We start from the raw sequence: 12651 nt of genomic DNA, 5'->3' as shown, positions 1-12651 counted from the left end.
TGTAGAGATTTTTGGACTTCCTCTTTAGTTTTATCTAGTTATTTTGCTTCCAAGCATTTCCTATGCATTCACTTCATCTTTTGATCTATAAGCCGTGTGCAACATGCAGTGGTGAAGTGAGTAACACGATCTCTTCTAGCTATATTGTAACCGTAGGAGGAATTGAAAGAATTCAAGCGGTGCTACACTGACAATCATTTTGCTGGTTTCCTTTGTGACCCACACCTGCTGGCGATTTCATTAATGTTGCTCATTTGGGAGCCCATACTTGTCCCTACTTTGTTTGTGTTTGAAGAGACTTCTTTTGGATCCACCTTGTCTTTGCGTGGGTTAGTAGTGGACTTTGCTTCAGCTCTGGTACGGTTGGTTGGGGACGAGATTTAGACTTTGGGAGTTGATACTTTAATTATTTCAAAATCCAAATAAACTCTTGACCTCTTTGTGATTGAATCAACTTATTTGGAACCGATGTCTGAGTTGCAAAAGCTTGCGACTTTGTGATTTTATAAACTGTTCTTGCATACTTCAATTATGTTCCTTTCGATGTTGGATCTTGTCATTATTCATCAGAGATCTCCATCTTCTTGATCCATACCTACTTTTGTCCGAGTTAGCTCTTTGGTATCCAGATTTGTCAAGCTTTTTGTTTTTGACTTGTTGTTCTTTTCTTTTGGCCTTCCTTGGTTGTTACAAGAGCTTCTAGTGATGGTGATGACCTAATTTCATGATACGAGATGTCATAAGAATCATCACTATCACTACTATCCTCAGCAGGGTTGAATTATGGCACTTTTCCTTGTTGGTTTGGCTAGTTATGAAAAGTTACTATCTGCTTGCTCTTGGATTGCACTTTCTAGAATGAATTTTCTAGCCAATTGATTAGTTCTCTTGGTTTTTTGACTAGGTGTGTCAATCTTTGGTTCACCCATCTCTAGACTCATGTGAGTTTTTGTTTTCTTTGTCTTTGGATTCTCATTAGATTCCTTTTGATCTTGCACTCTCGTAATTACTTGACTGGCATGTCCTTGTTTTCCAAGCTACTGGGTAGCTGAACAATTATTGAGACATTCGTTGTGATCTTTATGACTTGGTTTGGGTATTTTGGACATTCAGGGATAAAGTGAATGACGCCACAATCAAGACAATAGGAATTTACTTGAATGATCTTCATCTAAGGATATGTTTTAACCAACTCGTTGTCATGGCTTTTGTGAAAATCTGTCTCTGGTTGATGAGCTTCTTCTTGCATGTCATCTTGGCTGTAAATAGACTCTGACCTAGCTAACCCTCTATTCACAATGAACCGCAATGTCATTTTGTCCATTTTCAGGTCAAAATGCAGGAGGTGGAGGTGGTATTGGCATCACCACTCCATGTGTTTCTCTCATCTTTCATCACTTCAAAGGGTAGTACCCTTTTTGGTGGTTATAATACATTGTAGTTGGTACTAGAACTTGCTTATTATATGGTTCTGTCATCGGTGTGTATCTCATGTCTACAAGAATTCTAGCATCTGGTACTGGAGGTTATTGTCCCAACACAAGCTATGGTCTCCAAACTCCTATTGGTCCTGGCACATTCCCCATAACGTATGTAGGTGGAGTAGGTGCTACTGGAATAGGTTGGATATACGTCTCCCTGGAATATTCCATGTTATAGTAACACTCTTCCCTCGTATGGTTTGTACATTTACCCTCAATTTGACACCGCTTAGGCTCCCATGGATCAAACTTTGCAACAGGAGTTAACCTCTTGACCATTTTGTCAACAATTTTTTATTGATTGATAGGTGCCATTGGTTTTGCAATGGACTCACTCATCTATGAATCACTGTGCTGGGAGGATGTGTCGTTCTCTTGACCCTTATAATTTTATTTTTTTTATTCCTCAGAGTTATCCACCAGATAAAGAGTTTCTTTAATCAATTTGTTTAGTGTCAACCAGATAAAGAGTTTCTTTGATGAATTCGTTGATACCGAATTAGCTGCACCGCCCTCTAGCCCGGCCTGAGAGTTTAAAGTTTCTCAGCTTTCGAAGCCGAGACTGCAAGAATAAACCACATTCGGGAGCATGAGGTAAAAAGAACAACAAAAAAAAACATTTTTTTATTACTTTCGCCACCAGTCTTCCCTTCCTTGCTCGCACGCGTGCACTAGGCCGCCGTGTTTTCCCCTTTTAAGCACCACACCCTACCTCTCCTCCATCACCACCAAAGACAAGCTCTCTCTTCTACTTGGCTCCGCAAAACCCACCATCTCTCTGTCTCTTACCTTGTTTCTATACCACCTAGCCAATAAAACAAGCCTACATTGTTTTTCTTTTTTCCCATTGGCGGGCCGCCATATTGGACAAAGAGCTCTCCCTCTCTCTCTTCCATTATTCGCAAAGCACTCTCTCTTCCCTCATTCCCTTGACCTAGTCTCTCTCTCCCTCCCTCGTTCTAACACCCTCTCTCGCTCCATGTGTGAATGGCCCCGCAAATCATCTCTCTCTTTCTCTCATTTCACACAACGCCCCTCACCCCTGGCCCGCTGCTCCCTCAGCCACCCCCCCCCCCCCCCCCCCCCCCCTCCTGTTGACCTCTTCCAACCCCCCCTCTTCCTCATTGTCGGCCCGACCATCCGAGCCCACATTCTCTCTCTCTCTCTTTCTCTCTCACGCCTCTGTTAGCCATACGGGCGTGCTAGTACAATGCCGCTCTCTCTCTCTCTCTCTCTCTCTCTCTCTCTCTCTCTCTCTCTCTCTCTCTCTCTCTCTCTCTCTCTCTCTCTCTCTCTCTCTCTCTCTCTCTCTCTCTCTCTCTCTTATTCACATACGCGCACACACCCTCACACACTCCTCCTCGGACTCTCTCTCAACATCACCATCTCTCTCTCTCATAGTCTTGACAAGCCCGAAGGCACCAGTACAGTATTGCTCTCTCTCTCTCTCTCTCTCTCTCTCTCTCTCTCATAATACACACACATTTTCCCCCCTACATTTACACACACACACTCTTCACCCCCCCTCTCTCTCCAGCGAGCCCGCACTCTCTCCCTCTCCCACTCTCATTCTCTCGCTTTGTATCCCTACGCACCAAGCACGTTAATATATATATATATTTATTTTATTTTATTTTTCTATACACATATTTCACAAAATTACACCCCCTCTCTCTCATTCCCACACACCACACCCTCTTTCCGAGCACGCACCCACATACACACACACAACCTCGTGTATATATGTACACACATACATACATATATGCACGCACACACAACACATAAATACACACGCATACAAGCACCGACACACGTAAAACACACACTCACACTCACGCACTCACATGTATACACACATGCATACACAAACTCGCCCATAGACACAACACATGCATGCATATATGCACACACCGGAAAATAGAAAACCAAAGGAATCGATGTCATCAACACAAAAGAAAAAGACCAAGTCGCGCGTCGCCGATACCAAAACAAATAAAGGCGCCAAAGGAACGCCCCAGCCGGCACCGAGAGGGAGTGGCATGTAGCATCTTGGCTTCATGCAACAAATACCAGTTCCAACAACCTTAAACCTCACACCGACCACCCGAACCATCAACAAAACCCCTTGTAAATGCCCCAAGAGCCACTCCTTCCTAATGATCTAGCCAGTGGCTAGTGGATTGTAAAAAAACTCTCCCCATCCCACTCTTTCCTCTCTCTCTCTCTCTATCTCTACCTTCTCTCCTTCTCTATCTCTCTTACAAGAGAGGCATCTAGGCTCCCTACATCGACCAGTGGATATTTGCAAGGACCATTAGGTAAGGACCACCTCTCAAGCCTATATAAAGAGGCCTCTGCTAAGCACAAACGGGGACGGGGGGAGGGCACAAGTGAAGAGGAACACATTAGCTCCATGCACTCTACATTTTTAAGCAACACTAAGCACATAATACACCTCCCAAGCTAGGGAGATCATGGTATCATGTTTTGTTGCAAGAATGGGAATTTTAGCATTGGCAACATCACCATTTTCCCCATTCTCCACCACACCATGGTTGAGTTACTAGTCACGACCACTCCATGCACATAAGGTAGTCACTACTCTCCCAAAAGGCAACATGAGCTTGCTAGGATTGAACGCATCGACACCATGCTACCTTGGGCCGCTCTCGATGTTGGTGATTTACGTCTTCGATGGCTGAATCGTCTTGATGTTTTCCCTGAACTAACCTCCTACTAACTCCAACTTCTCCATGCACCATATGGCGCTTTCATCCCATCAAGCATCCCTAGTGCCAAAATCCAGGTTTGTAACAGTCAAGGCCACAATTTGTAAGTATCATCATCACCAATAAAAGTGTGCAATGTTGTATTGATCTTTGGGGTCCATTCTCTGTTCTCCTTAGTTTTGTTTTCCCACATTCGAAGGATGTTTCATCTCTTGTATATCACCTTGCTTGTGCTCTATCACTTTCGGCCTCTCCAGGCAGTGAGTACCTCGTCACATACCTCTATTGTACACACACTCCTGACTGTTTACTAGGCATTTTCTACATGTGGACGTTTGCTGTATCACCATTTCATGTTGGCTACCTAGAGGGCATCTCACTATGGCTACCCTAGGTCATGTATGTCTGCGTCCTAGCCGCACTTATGCTAAGCAGTGCCCCCTCTCTAGTTATGGGATTACTCCTACCTTGAGATGATGCTTGGGGATGTTCAGGTTATGTGTGGTGTAGAGGCCACCCCATATGGCATGTCATTTTCGGCTATCATTTTCTTGGCACCCCCAATGAGGATCCTTTCATGAAACCCTCCAGTTTACAATACTGAAAACCCTAAACTTTTGTCGATGGATTAATGGTTAGCAGGTTTTGCTAACTGGACGATAGAAGAAGAAGAGATCCAAGCACAACTAGACGAACTCTGCATCTCCATCAAATCTCAAGTGCCAGGCGTAACGGTAATTGATTTGCACTGGGAGAGTCAACCAACACACCAGACTTAGTGGATATGCATAAGACAAGTGCCAAGGAGAAGAAGGAGGAAGTCGATACCATGCCTGCAACCTACAACCAACCCGCAACAACAAGATGGAGGGAGCTCTAAACAATAGAGAATCAACACTATTCTACTTCAAGAATTGGGTAACTCAAGTCACCTAGGTAATTATCACAGTCAGTTTCCAAGTCTCACATGATGCTACAGCACAGATAACGGAAGCACATGCTCACGCTCTCACTAAAGAGACTAGGGATTTACTGAGCTTGTTTCAGGAAAGAACACCACCCTCTCCCACAAGCTTGGATAGTGACTAAGCACCTCTAGGCTTCACATGAATCGATACAACTTACCTCAAGGCAGATCACACATTCTGATACCAGTACGCTCAATCAAGGTAATACTGGACTAGAAGGCTCACTACCAGCACGTCATCAACACCATGCTGGGTGGGGAGCACTTCTTCGAGGTTTTGGCATCAGATAAGCCATGTGTCTTACCTTTGGTACAAGGCAATGTACTGTTTGAGATTTTAATCTATGTTCTAGTATAAAAATGGTATACACGCCCCCTTGTAAAGAAAAAAAAAACTTTTGATTGCAAGCTAAGCAGTGTGTCTTTCTAGCTCTCTCTCTCTCTCTCTCAGTAATCATGGCCAGTGTAGCATTTCCAACATTTAAAGGAAAGAAGGGGGAGGATTTGGTAATAGATTTCCCAGATGACTTTGAAGTAGCATATGTAGTAAGCAACAAAGATACAAATGAATCCCAGGTTAGAATCTTTAAGCATCTCATGAAACTAGAAGCTAGGTCATGGTACAATGCACTTCCACAAGCAACTAAGGATGACTAGGAGCCCTTAAAAACTGCTTTTAAGAGGCGCTTTGGGAGAGGCACCACTTCAGAGAAGCTGTGGGACAAGTTGAGAGACTTGAAGCAAGAGGGCCTTTTAGAATATGCCACCTATGAGTCGAAGTTTGTGGATTTGTGGGAACGGTGGATTGAGTCACTGGCAAGAGGGGAAGCTGCACCCGATTTCCTCAAAAAGGACCGGTTCATGCATGGCTTATGGCTGCTTCTCAAGGAGAAGGTGAAGGGTAGATTCCCGGCTACGTACGAGTTAGTCGTCGAGATTGCTCGCCTTAAGGACAAGAAGCTGCGGATGAAAGCCAAAGAAATCAAGTCAATAGAAGCAGGAACATCGTGTCCACCAACAACCATGACAACCACCTTTCCTCCTCCACCACCGGCTCCTAGGGTAAGAAATGACCAACAAGATATGTTGGCCCACATTACTGAACAATTGCAAAATTTGTCTGTCCACTTGCTACAGCAAGGAAGGATTGAGAAAAGAGATCAAGACCTGGGAAGAGCGTGGAGATAAAATAGGGAGTATCACTGCTACAACTACAGGGAAGATGGTCACACTATGTACTACTATCCCAAACCGCCACAAAACTATAATAGACGAGGTAGGAGAAACCAATTGTCACCCCCTAGAGAGAGAACACCCCCACCCCGAGCACCAGCCCCACCAACACAAATTCTACGTCCACTCAGGCACCACCACAAGCACCCATTCCACCTCTTCCACCGGCACCACCACTTGATCGCCTTGTAAACATCATAAGGTTAGAAGAGAAAGGAAAGGACGTAGTAGTGGATCCACCCAGAGTAAAGGAGAGGGATAAGGGTAAGGAGAAGGTAACCTTTGTAGAACCATTTGAATCCATGACTATAAACAGAACTAGGAGGGAGAAAGCTACACAATATGATGATGAGAGAAGCATGAAAGGAGAGACTAGAAAGAGGCCATCAAGGTCACGACGGAAAATAGGCATCATCGAATTCCTGTTACGGGAAATTTCTAGGCCCTATGATCTAGCTTTGGATGTGGCAAAGCAAGGACCAAAGATTACATGGTCACAACTGCTACATCTCGCACCAAAGGTAAGGCGGCAATGGTCCAAAATGGTAAGTACAAGGCGCTCCAAAGAAAAGGTAGCCGGAGCAATTTTGGGTTGCAACATGGATGACATCCTTCCAATTGTCGACGTCAACATAAAGGGTAAGAGGGTTGTAAACACCTACATTGATGGAGGTGCACAAATTTGTGTGATGAGTGAAGCTATGATGCTTCGGCTAGGGCTCAAGGTTGACAGGCCTTCTCCATCCAAGGCAAAGATGGCAAAAAACGCAAAAGTAAAATGTGCAGGTGTGGTAAGTGATGTGAAGATAAAAGCTTTCAACACTGAGGTAGAAGTAGATGTTTTTGTGATTCTACTAAGGGGGAGTTCTATCCATTAATCTTGGGAAGGCCATGGTTGATGGCCATGAAGGCAAGGCAGGACTGGGGCACTGGCCTTCTATGCATGACTGGTAAGAAAGGGGAGACAATCTACTATGACATGAAGACTGGCAAGCAGAAGCAAATGGATCTAGAGACATAGGCAAATGAAACCACTAGTGAGTCTTCCACTTCTGAGGAGGAGACCACATCTAGTTGCATCGATGTGATGGTTATCATCATGAAGGATCTACAAAGGGTAAGCACAAATGGTGACCTGTCACACCAGAAGGGCAAAGCAACGAAGAGGAAAATAAATCACTTGGCCTAGGAGAAAGTAGGTTGAAGGGTATGTTGTGTATGGAGTTAACCCGAACTCCACTCTTCCCTAATAACCTAGCCAGTGGCTAGTGGATTGTAAAAAAACTCTCCCCATCCCACTCTTTCCTCTCTCTCTATCTCTCTTACTAGAGAGGCATCTAGGCTCCCAACAATGACCAATGGATATTTGCAAGGTAAGGACCACCTCTCAAGCCTATATAAAGAGGCCTCCACTAAGCACAAACGGGGGGGGGCACAAGTGAAGGAGGAGCACACTAGCTCCATGCACTCTACATTTTTAAGCAACACTAAGCACATAATGCACCTCGCAAGCTAGGGAGATCATGGTATCATGTTTTGTCGCAAGAATGGGAATTTTAGCATTGGCAACATCACCATTTTCCCCATTCTCCACCACACCATGGTTGAGTTACTAGTCACGACCGCTCCATGCACATAAGGTAGTCACTACTCCCACGCAAGGAAATATGAGCACGCTAGGATTGAACGCATCAACACCATGCTACCTTGGGCCGCTCTCGATGTTGGTGATTTACGTCGTCGATGGCTACATCATCTTGATGTTTTCCTTGAACTAACCTCCCGCTAACTCCAACTTTGCCATGCACCATATGGCACTCACATCCCATCAGGCATCCCTAGTGCCAAAAGCCAGGTTTTTAACAGTCAAGACCACCATTTTTAAGTATCATCATCACCAATAAAAGTGTGCAATGTTGTCTTGATCTTTGGGGTCCATTCTCTGTTCTCCTTAGTTTTGTTTTCTCACATTTGCAAGATGTTTCATCTCTTGTATATCACTCTGCTTGTGCTCCATCATGTGCCACCTCTCCAGGCAGTGAGTATGATCCATTCGGACCTCGTCACATACGTCTATTGTACACACACTCCTGACTATTCACTAGGCATTTTCTACATGTGGACGTTTGCTGTATCACCATTTCATGTTGGCTACCTAGAGGGCATATCACTATGGCTACCCTAGGTCATGTATGTCTGCGTCCTAGCCACACTTATGCTAGGCAGTGACCCCTCTCTAGTTATGGGATTACTCCTACCTTGAGATGATGCTTGGGGATGTTCAGGCTGTGTGTGGTGTAGAGGCCACCCCATATGGCATGTCATTTTCGGCTATCATCGTTTAGTGTCAAGCTCAGAGTTATCCACCAAATTAAGAGTTTCTTTGATCAATTCTTTTAGTGTCAAGCTCCTTATTATATGAAAATCCTTCTAAAGATCCGCATGTCTCATTGCCTAGTTAAAGATAAACATCAATCATGATTTCATAGGTAGTTCTGCTCTCTTGAGCCATAATGCCACCTTGCATACTGATTGAATCTATGAGTTTGAGAGACCGTATTGTGAGCTATGCCTTTCTGTAAGAATTCTTCGATGAATTCCTCAAACAGCTCGTCTAGACTCTCAAAATCCAATCTTTCCATTGAGTCAAACCATGTAGCTACATCATCTTCTAGAGTGAGTCCAAATCCCACAAATTGTATCGCAAAATTCAACACTTTCTGTGCTATAATTACTCTTTTGAAAGCCGCTACGTGATCTCTCGGATCTTTATCTTCGGAGTATTTCTTGTTCACCCATTTTTGGACTTTGGACGGTCTAACCCTCCAATTGTCTACAAGTCTAGCCATACACTCTCCCAATCCTTCTCTCTCTTCAAGCCTTCTATTATGCCTAGGTTATTCTTTGATTTCATCTTCTAGTTCATATCCTTGTAGTCGGTTGGTCCTCGCCCTTCACTCAAATACGGACATGATGGGAATAGTGGTGGTGCACTTGGTCCTGGGTTGACCGGATAACCACCTCCATTAACATTTGATCTAGGTATGGCATCTTGAAGTAGCCCACACTACAATGACTATAGTGTATTTGGTCCTATGTTTTTCATGGGTTCAAGTGATAGCCTAGACGCCCTCCCACAGATCAAGAGTTAGAGATGTGCAATCATATGCTCAATTGGGCGCCTTCTTTTATGGATTCACTAGTGAAGACCATGGCATATACACACAACAAATGAATTATGCACTATGACTTGCACCCATGGAACATCATGACTGACTTCACTAAGGAGGGTGTGCTACGTGTGGGTGTCATTGATTGGGGGTTGGCACTTCAAGTGGGCATTGAGAAGCAAGAAACCAACATCAAAGACCCCACAGATCATGCCCTACATCCTTGGAGGGCCCCTGAGCTTTGCAACCAACAGTTGCTTGTCCATATTCAAAATCCACTGACACCTATGCAGTTTCTTTTTGCATTGAGTAACTATGTGATTGGTGCAAAGATTTTTCAGAGCACTACAATGTGCCATGGAAAAAGCGAAAGCAAACTGATTGCGGAATGATTGCCTCTATAATGTAGAAAAACTACTTATAAACAACCACCTAGGCAAAGAAAGAGATTGCAAAATGTGACTGAGCATTAGATATGTTAGAGCTCAACTCAAAGATGTGTTTGCGTTTGCTTAGTGAGATGATGCCTAGATTTTAGTTTACTTTGGTCACTTTTGTAAACAGTGGTCTTTTTTGAAATATCTTCCATATGTAAATGGAGCTTTTTGTATATTCATGGACCATGGAGTTAAATTGTACCTTGTTATAATGATGGAGTCATGGTGCAAAGTGATTAATAGTGACAATGATTCAAAAGTAAAGTCTTTTTATAATGAATACATAATGTGACGTATTGTGATATTTTCTATTGCAATCTGAACATCTATTTGTAAGTAGATTCTTCTTATAATAATGGCATCATGGTGCAAAGAAATCAATGCAGAATGTGGTGTGTTGTTATAGTTTTAGTTGCAATATGGACACTATATTCACAAATAAAGTCTTTTTGGAATGATGGATTCATGGTGCAAAGTGATTAATATAGAATGTGGTGTGCTGTAATAACTTAAAGCAAGGTGTACCACTGGCTTTGTAATTGTTGTATGATGAAAACTTAGGTTCTATTGTACATTGCGATAGTGTAAATGTGTTTGTGACAGGTATGGATGAGCGTGAAAAATCTAAAAAAGCATACGATCTCTTGTGTGCACTTGAAAATGCAACTGGCCCAAATGACCAAGCGAGAGTTTTTGCAAGGACCAGTGAGTGGGCGTTGACAAATGGCAAGCAATGGAAATACATCAACAAAGATGTCACCACAAAGATGGTCAAGGAATCATGGCCAAATGTGTCTGACTTCTCTATCCGCAAAGGAAGATGGAAGCTAGGTAAGTGTGTTGTTCCAGACATACGCACACATGTCAAAGCTATATACCTTGAATGCATAGGGAGTACACTAAACCACACAAATTGTCCCTTGTGGTTTGCAAAGATGTTATACGTCCAATTTTTTTGAAATGAGCTAGTGGACTTCAGCAGTAGAGTCCCCCAATAAGAGCATAGTGGATATCCAAAGTGAGACAGACACAATATCACAAGAGGAGCTAAGATATGCATTGGCTGCCTCCGCTATGCAAACACATGAAGTTGTGGAGGAATTGCAAACACAGCTTTGTACCTCCACACAGATGACTGGGGAAGGGGACTCAAGCAATAACAGGGAGTTATAGAGAGATATCAATCTACTCAGGTGTGAACTCCATGAAATGGAGGAACGTGTTCAACAACAATTGATCATGAAAATGATCGAGCGTCCTAACACATTGTGGCCACCTCCAGATCACACTGAGGATGCAGTGGGCCCTTGCCCGGTTTGCGGACAATTTTTTCATAGTTGGAGTGGACACTACGGAATAGATTGTGGCCACATGTATCATTTGACACGTCTCATGCAAAACATGGTACGTAGATAAAAAAGAGAACCATATTTGCAAGGCTCCAATTGACGAGCTTATATATTCCATGTTCAAAATAGAGAAAGACTATCAACACTTATTTGCGGCAAATGCAAGGGAGAGAGAGTCTATTTTGGATAATTTGAATTTATCTTTGTAAATTGTAAACATCTTAGCTTGGAGTGGATTGTGGTGACTCTTATGATCCTTGTACATGTCTCTCTTGCAATGAACATTAAAGCCTTGTAAAACTTGCTATGACTTTTTGAATGTTGGTAAATTGATTTGTGAAGGTTTGATAGTCGTCCTTGGTGCATAAAGTAATGTTATAAATTCAAAGTGTATAAAGTCTTCCATTGGAATTGCAAACAAAATTTATGATACTTTTTAATTTCATAAATGACAATACTCAAACTGCCGTGTTAAATGGCAATAAAATAAGAGTTGTGGGATGTCACTTGGCCCATGAGCCACAAGCCATAAAAACTTTGTTTTTCATTACATTCAATTGTTCTGCACCTCAATGAAGTGTTAACTTACAATGCTATCTATGTTTACATCGTTGCTCTGCAGTGCCCTTCATTGCCAAGCACGCGGAAAATCATCCACCTCAAGATTCGCATTCAATTCAAGCAAAGTACATCCACCAAGATCACAGAACTCAAGTTCTTTGACTTTCACCTCTTCCCCTTGCTCCTGGTCATCTTCATTCATATCCACATTCCACTTTGGTCTATCTTCTTCATACCTTTCTGACTGAATATTGCTAAGTAGCCTGTGATTGCAATACAAGTAAACCAACTCTCAGCTCGTTCAAGTGTACATAGCTGTATGTACTCCAGTTTCTCTCGGAACTTGAATTGGTAGCACATTGTGGAAGAACCCTAACGAGCAATTGACACAATGTAGGCACCGAAGCACCATTCATGAGCCACCATCTCCATGCTGGTTGTTCCAATGCAAGGTTTTGCACAAACTTCAAATTGAAAAGTCCATCCTTTACCGTGTACTTTGTCAAGTCAGTGAATACTTGGACTTGATCATCTGGATTGTTGTAGAAATTACTTACCACATCATACGATTCTTCAATCACCTCCTCATCTAATTAATCACAATCCATGTTCCAGTACTCTAGATCAAGAAGAAAAGAAACATTGTGTAGTGGGCTATGTGCGCTAACCCATCGAGCATGTACGTATTTATTTAAGATATCTCTTTTAGCCTTATTAAAAG

This window comes from Adiantum capillus-veneris, chromosome 30 (genome assembly GCF_014529385.1).
Source record: "Adiantum capillus-veneris isolate H3 chromosome 30, ASM1452938v2, whole genome shotgun sequence".
NCBI lineage: Eukaryota > Viridiplantae > Streptophyta > Polypodiopsida > Polypodiales > Pteridaceae > Adiantum > Adiantum capillus-veneris.
The sequence above is the reverse complement of the archived record's forward strand: the minus strand, read 5'-3'. Positions refer to the sequence as shown.